This window comes from Mus caroli, unplaced genomic scaffold (assembly GCF_978045245.1).
Source record: "Mus caroli unplaced genomic scaffold, Mus_caroli_1 scaffold_3, whole genome shotgun sequence".
Lineage (NCBI taxonomy): Eukaryota > Metazoa > Chordata > Mammalia > Rodentia > Muridae > Mus > Mus caroli.
This window is the reverse complement of record NW_028227258.1, coordinates 121887931-121900984: the sequence shown is the minus strand read 5'-3', so window position 1 is coordinate 121900984 and position 13054 is coordinate 121887931. Positions and strand designations below refer to the sequence as shown.

The following is a 13054-nucleotide window of genomic DNA, read 5'->3' as shown; positions in this document are numbered from 1 at the left end:
ACTAACCAGTATCCCCAGAGCACATGACTCTAGCTGCATATGTAGCAGAAGATGGCCTACTCAGCCACCACTGGGAAGAGAGGCCCCCTGGTATTGCAAACTTTATATGCCTCAGTACAGGGGAATGCCAGGGCCAAGAAGTGGGAGTGGGTGAGTAGGGGAGCAGTGCTGGGGGGAGGTTATAGGGGACTTTTGGGATTTGAAATGTAAATAAAGAAAATATCTAATAAAAATATTCATTTCCCTGATGGCTAAGACTGTTGAACAGTTTTTTGCTGTTGTCTTGGATTTGGGTTTCGGTTGGGGAGGTATTTGTTTGTGAAATTTTAAAAAGATTCTTCTCTCATACAATTCATTCTGACTACAGTTTTTCCTCCCTCTACTCCTTCTATCTTTACCCCCACATCCTCTCTCTATAAATACCCTCTGTTCCCTCTTCAGAAAAGAGCAGGTCTCCAAGAGAAAAGAAGCGACAATCAAACAGGACAAGACAAGATACAATAAGTCAAGGTGAAAGCCCTTCTATGGAGGCTAGAGAACACAACCCAATAAGAAGAAAAGAGTTCCAAAAGCAGGCAAATGAGGTAGAAATACACTTCCCACAATAACAGTCATACATATATTCAGAGAACCTGGGACAGACCAATGCAGACCCTCTGCTTGCTGCTTCAGTCTCTGTGAATCCATAAGAGCCCTGCTTAGTTGATTCTGTGGGCATGTTCTCCTTGTGTCTTCCATTCCCTTTGATTTCAACAATCTTTCAGCTATTTCCCCCAACTTCCATGGGTTTACTCTTCTGTCCAAGGAGAGAGAGAGAACCAATGGAGACTTACAAACTAGACTCTCCATATAATGTCTGGCTGTGAGTCTCTGTGTCTGCTCCCATCTGCTACTAGAGATAACAACTGGACAAAGCAACAGTCTATGAGTCTATGTCATTAGGAATCACGCCATTGGTATTTTTGCACTCCTGTTTGGTTCTACCCTAACTGGCATTGCCAGTCTCCAGTTCCTGGTCATCCAGAAAGTGTAAGTCATGGGCTCTGTCTCATGAGGTGGGCCTCACGTTAAACACAAACATTGGTTGGCAGCTCCCACATGTGTTGAACACTTTTCAAAATAATTATTAGTCATTTGTATTTCTTCTATGAAGAACTATCTGTTCAGATCATTGGTACATTTATTGATTGCCAAGGTTTTTGTTTTCAGTTTTGTCAGTTATATATACGTGTGTGTGTGTGTGTGTGTGTGTGTATGTATGTATGTATGTATGTATTCTAAATATAAATCTCCTGTCTAAAGGATAGCCCTTCAAATATCAATTGGCCAAGTTGTCTTTTCTTTTATTATGCCAATTGAAAAGAGTATATATTTCCAAATTAATTATATATTTTATATCATCTGGAACCAATGACACAGGATCAAAGGTAATTCCGTACAGAGGACTATGCTGGGGATATTTATACTCCCCTATGGCATAGAAGGTCAGCTACCATAATCACAGCCACCTGTACAGAACCTTAGATTCATGAGCACAACTGTTTCCCTTTACAGGCCTTTTGTTTTACAAGCTTGTGAATCTGTGAGAAGCAACAGACTTTATGAGGACTTTCCATAGGAAATGTTCATGAGTAGAGATGCTGTCCTGGGTATCAGGATCTCATCAGTGCTCACTGGATCTCATCAACAGGAGGCCAGAATTCATTAGTGGCTTCCAACTGTGGAGCAACTAAAGGTTAGCATCCATTGTCTCTCTGATCAGAGCACTTTTCCTCCTTCTTTTTCCATGTAGCAATCCCTTGCATTGTGTAAGATTAAGGTGAAATGTTGAATCCTCTCTGAAGTATTATCTGACAAACTCTACCTTTCCTCTATGGCTTGGCCCCTCACTCTGTTATCCACTGCTAGTCTCTGCTGAAGTTCTTTGCTAAGCCACTTACCAAAGTAATTCCTTCTTCCCTCACATTCTCAGTAGGAATTTAAGTCACAGGTTTACTAATATGCTCCTACTCTTACACTGAAGCTAGAAATTGGGACACTTCCATGATTCCATTTCTGACAATGTTTCCAAGACTACTTTGTTTTCAAAGTAAATGTCATTATTTATATTTAAAGTGGGTGTTATAAAAGTACAAAGAGGCACTAAGAGAGTAACATAGACATGATGGTTCATTTTGTTGTCAACTTGAAGTGGTCTAGAATCACCTAGAAAGAGTCACAGTGAGGGACTGTCTAGGTCAAGCTTGCTCATGGACACAGCTGTAGGAGATTTTCTTAACTACATTAATAGAGGTGGGAGGACCTACTGTTGCTGAATCACCATTTCTTATACAAGAGATCCTGCACTGCATAAGAGAGAAAGTGAGCTGAGCACAAACTTATATGCATTCAGAGTTTCTGTTCTTGATGGTGATTAGCTGCTTTGAGCTCCTGCTGCCTTGACCACTGATGGACTGTAATTTGGAATTGTGAGCTAAAATCTCAACTACGTTGCTTTTGTTGGGGCATTTATCAGGGAAAATAGAAACTAAGACAACACTGAATGATCATATAAGCTTTTTTTTTTTTCACTTACTCATTTGGGGGATAGAGGGGACAAAAGCAGCTAAAACTACATATTTAGCAAAACTCTCAAATAAAATATATTATTGTCATATCCTTATGTTGCAAGTTAGCTCTCTAGACTTCATAGTAAATATCATTGTGGGAGGGGATGTGTGTGCATATACATGTACATAGGTGCTTGTAATTACCTGAAGAAAACCCTGGGTATGACTCTTCATGAGCCATCTATAATTTTCATAGATGTAATAGCATCTCTTATTGGTCTAAAACTCATCAAATAACCTAGGCTGACTACACATGACCCCTAAGAATCTGTTTGTCTCTACATATCACCATAATCACATATTTGCATTGTGTTATGATGTTGTTCTTGCTGCTGCTGCTGCTGCTGCTGCTGTTGTTGTTGTTGTTGTTGTTGTTGTAGATTCTGGAGATAGAACTCAGGTCTCTGTACTTGCAAAGCAAGAACTCTACTGACTCATCCTAAGACCTATAATATATCTTTTGACTTCCTTTTTCCAAAGCTCCTCTTAACCACTGCTTTGACCTCTGTTTCTGTATATTTGATGTCAATAAATTTTTATTTATATTTTAATTAATTAATTAATTTTTTACACTCCATATTTTATTCCCCTCCTCCACCTTCCTACTGCTCCACATCACATACTTCTTCCCTACCCCACATGAACTCTGAATCCCTGGGGCCTCCAGTCTCTTGAGGGTTAGGTGCATCATCTCTGAATGAACACAGACCCAGAAATCCTCTGCTGTATGTGTGTTGGTGGCCTCATATCAGCTGGTGTATGCTGCTTGTTTGGTGGTCCAGTGTTTGAGAGATCTCTGGGGTCCAGATTAATGGGGACTGCTGGTCCTCCTACAGGGTCACCCTCCTCCTCAGCTTCTTTCACTCTTTCCCTAATTTAATAATAGGGGTCAGCTGCTTTTGTCTGTTAGTTGGGTGCAAATATCTTCATCTGACTCTTCAGCTGCTTGCTGGGTCTTTTGGAATGTGGTCATGTGAGGTCCCTTTTTGTCAGTGCTCCATAGCCTCAGTAATACTGTCAGGCCTTGGGACTTCCTCTTGAGTTGGATCAATCGTTGGGCCTGTTGCTGGACCTTCTTTTCCTCAGGGTCCTCTCCCTTTCCATCCCTGCAGTTCTTTAAGACAGGAACAAATATGGGTCAGAGTTGTGACCGTGGGATGGTCCGCCCCCTCCCACATTTGAAGCCCTGTCTTCCTGCTGGAGATGGGCTCTTTAAGTTCCCTCTCCCTACTGTTGGGCATTTCATCTAAGGTCCCTCCCTTTGAGTCCTGAGAGTCTCTCACCTCCCAGGTCTCTGGTGCATTCTGGAGGGTGCCCCTAATCTCCTACCTCCCGAGGTTGCCTGGTTTCCATTTTTTCTGCTGGCCCTCGGGACTTCAGTCCTTTTCCCTCATCCAATACCAGACCAGGTTCCCCCTACCCCCAATTCCCCCCTGACCCGTCGTCCACTTTCCCTCCCAGGTTCTTCCCTCCCTCCCAACTTGTGATTGCTTTCTTCTCCCTCCCAAGTGGGACTGAGGCATCCTCACTTGGACACTTCAGCTTGTCGACCATTTTGAGTTCTGTGAACTGTATCTTGGATGTTCTGTACTTTGGAAAGAGAGGGACTAATATCCACTTATTAGTGAGTACATAACATGCATTCATTTGCCTACAAAACTCAGGATGTCCTTTCTTTTAATAGCTAAGTAGTATTCCATTGTGTAAATGAACCACATTTTCTGTATCCATTCTTCTGTTGTGGGACATCTAGGTTGTTCCCAGCTCTGCCTATCACAAATAAGACTGCTATGAACATAGTGGAACACATGCCCCTATGGCATGGTGGGGCATCTTTTGGGTATATTCCCAAAAGTGGTATAGCTAGGCCTTCAGGTAGATCTATTTCCAATTTTCTGAGGAATCTCCAGATTGATTTCCAGAGTGGTTGTACTTGTTTGCAATCCCACGAGCAATGGAGGAGTGTTTCTCTTTCTCCACATCATCTCCAACATATGTTGTCACCTGTGGTTTTGATCATAGCCATTCCGATTGGTAGAAGGTAGAATCTCAGGGTCATTTTTATTTGCATTTCTCTGATCATTAAGGACTTTGAAAATTTCTTTATTTTCTTCACATCCATTCAAGATTCCTCAGTTGTAAAATCTCGGTTTTGTTCTATATCCCATTTTTTTTATTGGGTTGCTTGGTTTTTTGGTGATTAACTTCTTGGGTTCTTTGTATATTTTTGATATTAGGCCTCTATTGGATGTGGGGTTATTGAAGACTTTTTCCAAATCTGTGGGTTGCCGATTTGTCTTATTGACTATGTCCTTTGCCTTACAGAAGCTTTCCAGTTTCATGAGGTCCCATTTATCAATTCTTGATCTTAGAGCATAAGCCATTGGAGTTCTGTTTAGGAAATTTCCACCTGTGCCAATGAGTTCAAGGCTCTTTGCCACTTTCTCTACTATTAGAATCAGTGTATTTGGTTTTATGTTGAGGTCCTTGATCCACTGGGACTTGAGCTTTGTACACAGTGACAAATACGGGATTTTCATTCCACATATACATTGTGCAATGATTAAAGCACACTGACCTTATTCTGCTATTCCTAATTATTATTATTACTAGAAATCTGTTGATCTTTATCACTTCCATAATTACTACTCAGACACTAATTCTCAACTTTTCCTGCATCTAGAAACCATTTTAAAACATCTCTCACAGTGGTTTCATTGAATTGCTCATGCCAAGCCCCTGAACATGTAATTATTCAAACCCTCACATTGGACACATACATACACACACACACACACACACACACACACACACACACACACACACTTCTTTCAGATGTCGCATTGGTATTTTCACAAGTTCTAGAAAGAAATCCAGGTTGCTCAGCACCAACCCTACGCCAAGTTAATATCTCCCCAATCCACAGTCTTTACTTCAAGAGCTTCATACCACACTTGCATGCCTCTGTTTTCTCTCTCCTTGAGTCTGGAGCTTTCTGTGATCTGGAGAAATGCTCTCCTTGATGTATCACACAGTCCAACAGCTTCCCTTTGTTAAGTAAAATATAGCTCTTGACCATAGCCTTCTGGTCTTTCTTGATCACTCTCACTAGCCATTTTCCACACTTGCCCTCTTTCAACAATATTCTCCAGTGTTCAACCACAGCTCAATCACTTCCTACCCTCAAAGATTTGCAGACTTTGCAGGTATCCACATGACTCTTCACTTATTTCTCTCAGGTATCCTTTTTTTTTTTTTAATCTGTCACCTTTAAAAAAAACAAAAACAAAAAAAAACAAAAAAACCAAAGATCCTTATGATGGTTTAACAAGAATGACCCTCATTTGAATTTGAATGCTTAGTCATCAACCATGCAGGAGTGACACTATTTGAGAAGGATCAGAAGGATTAGGAAGTGTGGCCCTGTTGAAAGAAATATGTCACTAGCAAGATTTTGCTGAAAGGACCCAAATACTAGCAAGATTTTGCTGAAAGGACCCAAATATAGCTGTCTCTTGTGAGACTATGCAGGGGCCTAGCAAACACAGGAGTGGATGCTCACAGTCAGCTATTGGATGTATCACAGGGCTCCCAATGGAGAAGCTAGAGAAAGTACCCAAGGAGCTAAAGGGATCTGCAACCCTATAGTTGGAACAACATGTTGAACTAACCAGTACCCCGGAGCTCTTGTCTCTAGCTGCATATGTATCGAAAGATGGCCTAGTCGGCCATCAATGGAAAGAGAGGCCCATTGGACTTGCAAACTTTATATGCCCCAATATAGGGGAATGCCAGGGCCAAAAGAATGGGAATGGGTGGGTAGGGAAGTGGGGGGCGGTATGGGGGGACTTTCGGGTATAGCATTGGAAATGTAATTGAGGAAAATATGTAATAAAAAATATTAAAAATTTTTTAAAAAATGAAAAAAAAAAGAAATATGTCTCTAGGGGAGGGCTTTATAGTTTCAAGGGCCACAACAAGCCAACATCTCTTTCTTGGCCTGCAGATCAACAGCATATAACTCTCAGCTACTGCTCCAATGCCACGAGTGCCACTGTTTTCCTGCCATGCTGATAATGTACTAAACCTCCAAAACTATAAATATGCCCCAGTTAAAAGCTTTTCTTTATAAGAGTTGCCTTGGTTATCATGTACTGTGACTAGGACAGGCCTATTATGAGGAGTAGCATTTGATTTGCCACTCACTGTGCTCATCCTCTGCTTTTCTCCTCAACTGTGTGCATGTGTGCCCCGTTCAATAAAATATAAGTACAGAACCAGGAGAATTGAGTTCTCTGTGTGTCTACAGATCCTGGAGCAGGACCCAACACTAATAGATCCTCAGTATAGCTTAAAGTGATTGAAGAAAATAGAGGATGAAAGACAAAGAATTCTCCTTCCATCAACCTCATTGACAGATAAATGAGCTAACATAGATAATATTCATTTTAATCTTTACTTTAAATAAAATGCTCACAGCATCTCTGCTAACACCACAAATGAGTCTAAAAGGGGTGAAGTACCTATCACACATACATAAGCCCAAAGAGAGAGAAAGCACAAGTATTGCTAAGTCTTCAACTCCAGAACTGTAGGACTTAATTTTTGAGATGCTAGACTTTAGAGAAATTCTTTCTTTGCTTCTTCATTGTTTATAGAGCAATATCTTGCATCCTCCAGTCCCTGGCATGAGCACTAGCTACCTCTTGGAGAATCAGTGAACTCTACAATCATAACTTGCTGAGGGGAAGAAAGAACTGAACCTCTTCTGTCCAAACATTTTCATATGGTATAACTTGAGACAAATTCCAGACCCTGGTGGAGCCCCAACTTCCTTACCAAAGATGGGAAAGAGCAAAGAGAACATTCCCTGGCTCATACCCTTCTCAAAGACCATGTGATTCTAAAAAAAGATGGACTCACGTTCTGTCTACAGTCCCAGCCATCTACCCCACACTTATTTTTACATGAGTAAAAATTAGAAATTCTCTTCATTGGCACCATCCTTGTGTTTTTATCAATCTACATTTCTATAGATGGCTATTTATTGTTGAATGTAAATATTTGGAACAAGGAGGGTTTGCAAGATGAATTGAAACTTTGGATCCAGCAATACTCTGAGGCTTCTTGCACCAAATGGCAAAAGCAGATAATTAAGTTTTTTTTCTAAGAACATTGTCATCCTAGGACACACAGCATAAAATTTTACAGAGAAAATACATGGCCAGGGTTGCTCCCTCCTGCATCGCCAAGTTGAGCCAGCAAACAGCAGAAAGGAATTGTGGCTAGCTTTACCTATGTTCACTCTTGCCTAGTTCCTGGAAAGAAGTTACAAATGACAGAACTGTGGCCTGAAAACCAGCAGGTTATAGAGGACCAAAGAGAAGCTCAACTCTACAGAGCTGTTATTACCCACAGACCCACGATTTCTAAGCATGCCAGCCAGGAAAAATTATGGTTGTATATGTGCATATTTATTTACATGTTTCCCTTTTTCTTATTTTTTCATCTTAAATTTATGTATTTTGTTACTGCATAACTGCTTTCTGTGCTTTTTCTTTAAATTTGTTAATTTTTTTCCAATTAATATTGTTCCTTCTATTTCTTTTTTTTTCTCTTTTTTCTTTCTGCATTGTCCCAATTATGGTTTTGTTGTTTGTTTGTTTGTTTTTTGGGGGTTTGTTTGGATTTTTGTTTGGGTTTTTTGTTTGTTATTTTTGTAAGTGCTTATTGAAGACTGGTTCCAGAACATGCACACACACACACACACACACACACACACACACACACACACACACACACTTCCAGGCAGGCCTGACTATAAGGATATGAGTGGTCATCCATCGGAAATGGACCTCTAAAGTAACAGCAGCGAGGAAAGCACGGTGATCATTTGCATTCCACATAATTGTGCCTTTGCTTCAGGCACAACCACCTGTTCTTAACATTCCTTCAAAATTAAAACAATAAAATTTGTAAATAAACTGGTACAAAATGATCATACATAACATACCTAAACATAACAAAGGCCATGAATAAACAAGCATATTCAACATCTAACTGAATGAGGAAAGTACAAAGCAATTTCTTCTATGGTCAGGACTAAAATTTTGATCACTCATATCCACTAATCTTAACTAAAGCAATACCAACAGAAAGCAAATGGCATACAAATAGAAAGATAATTGCATCATCCATTTCTGCAGGTTATGTAATTCTGTATGCATAATAATCCATAAGGCTCCATCAAAAGATGCTGCAACCTCCAAGAAATCAGTAGCTCCTATATATCCCAATAATGAGCCTCCTGATGAATGAACCAGGAAACATCCATTCTCTCTCTCTCTCTCTCTCTCTCTCTCTCTCTCTCTCTCTCTCTCTCTCACACACACACACACACACACACACATACACACACGAGAGAGAGAGAGAGAGAGAGAGAGAGAGAGAGAGAGAGAGAGAGAGCACCAGTCATAGAACTAAGAATATAAAATGAAAATGATCAAATAATGAAACAAGAAATTGGAGAAGATGGAAGTCTAGAAGATGGGAAGATCTCCTAGGCTTATGGATGGGGAGAATTAATATTATAAAACCATCATAAGTGATCTGTAGAGTCAGCACAATTCCCATCAAAATACTAACATCACTCTTCACAGAACTAGGAAAAGAACACTAAAAATAATTTAGAAGCACAAAATATCCTAAACAGCTCTAATAACTGAGCAGAAAAACAAAGGTGAAGGTAGCACAATACATAACCACAGTTACAAACCCTGGGATAAATCACAGATGTCAAGCGGTTTTAGGGAGCAAGTGAATTACTGAGTGAATGTTTGTTATGGCATGGCTGTGTCAAAGACCTCAGTGGCTCTGACCATAGGCATAGCAAGTCTCTATTCAGGTGATGCTCCAAAGGATGACATACTCATCTTCTGGTCAGTGTATAGATGCTTAGAGTAGAGAAAATGTCCACTCAGCTTTCTCCCCCTATGTTTACAGTCTGAATACTGCTCCAGGCAGGATTAGTGAAACCTGCCTCCAACTCGGCAGACTACAATAACCCTGACTGTTTCTCTGTATGTAATAAGCCTGCTTCCTTGTTCAGCTGTACGCAATAGTCTTGGCACCATGTCTTCATCTGATTCTTTGCAAGGGTGGCAAAAACGCATGATGGAATATAGTGTCATTGTCACCAAATGATACTGAAAAAACTGAGTGTCCCCATGGGCACAATGAACAAAAATCATATCAAAATGGATCAAAAAAATCTAGATTTAAGACCCTAAGTTCTGAAACTGCTACAGGGAAGCAGAGAAAAATCTTTCAAAATATTTGCACAGGCAGCAGGCTCCTGCATAAAATGTTATGAGGGCAGGCAGCAAAAGCAAGAACTGACAGATAGTATCACATGAACTTAAAACCACAGGGAAAGGTCGACAGAGTGAAACACATACAGCAATGGAGAAAAGTCTTTAGTTGCTATCCAGAATCCATAGAGAACTAAAAATAAAAAAGTAACACAAACCCCAAGTAATCACATTTAATAATGGCCAAATGATCCAAATAGATATTCCCCCCAAAGAAGAAATACAAAAGGCCAAGAAATGTTATGCAAACGTGTTTAGTTTCTTTAGCCACCAGGCTAAAGCAAATAAAGCTTCATTGGTCTCTACAGAAAAGCAGGGGTCCTCAGGGATGCTATTTTTCTGAGAAATTATAAAATTGCTGATAGGATGAGGTGGCCATTTCAGGTTTCATATTCCTTATTACTAGGAATTTTAGCTAGGGTCACCCTCATAGCATCCTGGGAGTTTTCCTTGTCCTAGGTTTCTAGTTTGTCCCAGAGATGTTTCCCCTCCCCACCAATCCCAGTTCCCTCTCCCAGTTCTCTCTCCCTCCCTCCTCCCCACACTGGATCCTTCTGCTACCCTCCCCACCCCTTCTCCCAAACAGTTCCCTCCCTCCCTTCACCCCGGATGTCCTATCTTATACAATCTCAGTGGTAATCAAGCATCCCCTCCCCCTTGGGCCATCTTTGTTACTTAGCTACTTTGGATCTGTGAATTCTAGCATGGTTATCCTGTACTTTATGTGCAATGTATACTTATAAATGAGTAAATACCATGTTTGTCTTTCTGGGACTGGGTTACCTCACTTAGTATGATATTTTTAGTTTCATTGATTTGCCTGCAAATGTCATGATACACTTGGTTTTTATAGCTGGGTAATACTCCATTGTGTAAATGTACCACATTTTATTTATCCATTTTTCACCTGAGGGATATCTAGGTTGTTTCCAGATTCTGGCTATTACAAATAAAGCTGCTATGAACATAGTATTCATGTGGTATGGTGGAGTCTCTTTTGGGTATTACCCAGGTGTAGTATAGCTGGGTCTTGAGGTAGAACTCAGTTTCTTAGATACTGAGTGGCAAACTGATTTCCAAAGTGGTTGTACAAGTTTGTCCTCCCACTTCCACCAGCAATGGATGCACCATCTTCTAGTTTTATGAATGAGATCCCACTGGAATGGAATATATCCTGGTCTCAGTTCTAAGTCCTATTGTAGATTCTTGTGGCTTGTTAATGTCTAGCTCTAAAGCAGTAAATTCAGAGTGAGCTGGGAACATGTATGTTTCAGCTGTGGACTCCCCAGAACAAACAAACCTGGGTTTGTAGCACTTACCTATGTTTCTACTGTACGACTACCAACAAGGCCAATAGGGGCTCAGAGAAACCGAACTAGCAACCAAAGAGCCTACATGGCCTGCATGTGAGGGACCAAGGCTCCACCCTCTCAGAGGAGAAGGTATGGAGGAGGGACTCTGTGAGGGAGGGACCGGAAAGGGGAGCAGCTTATGGGATGCTGAAGCATAGATGAGAAGTACTTAAAGAAATGTTCAATATCTTTAGTCATTAGGGAAATGCAAACCAAAACAACCCTGAGATTTTACCTCACACACATCAGAATAGCTAAGATCAATAAATACAAGGAACAGCACATGTTGGTGAGAATGTGGAGAGAGGGGGACACTCCTTAATTGGTGATGGGATTAGAAACTTTGGAAACCAGTCTGGTAGTTTCTTAGAAATTTGGAAATAGTTTTACCTGAAGACCCAGCTAAACATGGATACTAAACAAATTAATTAAGAAAAAAAAGAAATTTTTTGCTCTAAAAATATTCTGGATTCTAAAATTATCTTCTTTTTGCCAATTGCTTAGGAGAAATAATGTGTGGGTGATTTTTGCTTAGTATTTTAAAAAACCTGATTGGTTGAAGTAACAATAAATCTGAGCTAGACCTGGCCCTTCCTTTCACAGCCCCATAATGAGGATCATCAGCTCAGCAGAGGAAAGAAAAACTTCTGTCATAATAGCTAGTGCTTTGTCTCTGAGGCTCCTTTCTGTGGTTCCAGATGTTGATACCAGAGCCTGGGTCACACTGTACAAGTGTTCTACCACTGAGTTATATCTCAGTTTCCATCTTTTAGGTTTATTATATTATTGTCATTAATTTATTTACTTGACATCCCTATTGCAGTTTCCCCTCTCTCCTCCCTTTCCAGTGCCTCCCTCTCACATTACCCCCCCCATTCCCCTCCCCCTTTCTCCTCAGAGAAAGTTAGGCCTCCCATGGATATCAACTTGCCTTGGCATCTCAAGTTACAGTAGGACTAGATGCTTCTCCTCCTATTGAGCCTAGACAAGGCAGCCAAGTTATGGGGAAGGGGTCCAAAGGCAGGCAACAGAGTCAGATATACCCCTGCTCCAGTTCATAGGAGTCCCCACTTGAAGACCAAGCTCCCCTCTCCCCTCCCTCCCTCTGCCTCCAATAATTATTTTGTTTCCCCTTCTAAGTGTGGTTCAAGAATCCTTGAACCTTCTTCCTTCCTTAACGTCTTTGGGTTTATGGGGTATATCATGGGAATTCTATACTTTTTAGCTAATAACTACTTATCAGTGAGTATATACCATGCATGGTTTTTAAAGTCTGGGTTACCTCAATCAGGAAAATATTTTCTAGTTCCATCTATTTGCTTGCAAAATTCATGATGCCCTTATTTTTAATAGCTGAATAGTATTCCATATGTAAATAGTACCACATTTTCTGTATTCATTCTTCACTTGAGGGACATCTGGGTTATTTCCAGTTTCTGGTTATTATAAATAAAGCTGCTATGAACATAGAGTAGCATGTTTCCTTGTGACATGGCAGAGTATCTTTTGGAAGACCAGGAGTGGTATAGCTGGATCTTTAGGTAGAATTATTTCCAATTTTCTAAGAAACCACCAGATTGGTTTTCAGAGTTTTCAATCCCACCACCAATCAAGGAATGTCCCCCTCTCTCCACATCCTCACCAGCATGTGCTATTTCTTGTGATTTTTTTAATCTTAGTCATTCTGATGTATGTAAGGTGGGATCTCAGGGTTGTTTTCATT

General features: G+C 40.5%; 1 long non-coding RNA gene across 2 annotated transcripts in view; it reads left to right on the top strand.

The window, feature by feature from the left end:
* LOC110292003 (uncharacterized) overlaps positions 1-13054 on the top strand; it is a 96374-nt gene that overhangs the window by 27061 nt on the left and 56259 nt on the right. The gene's annotated exons all lie outside the window — the stretch shown is intronic.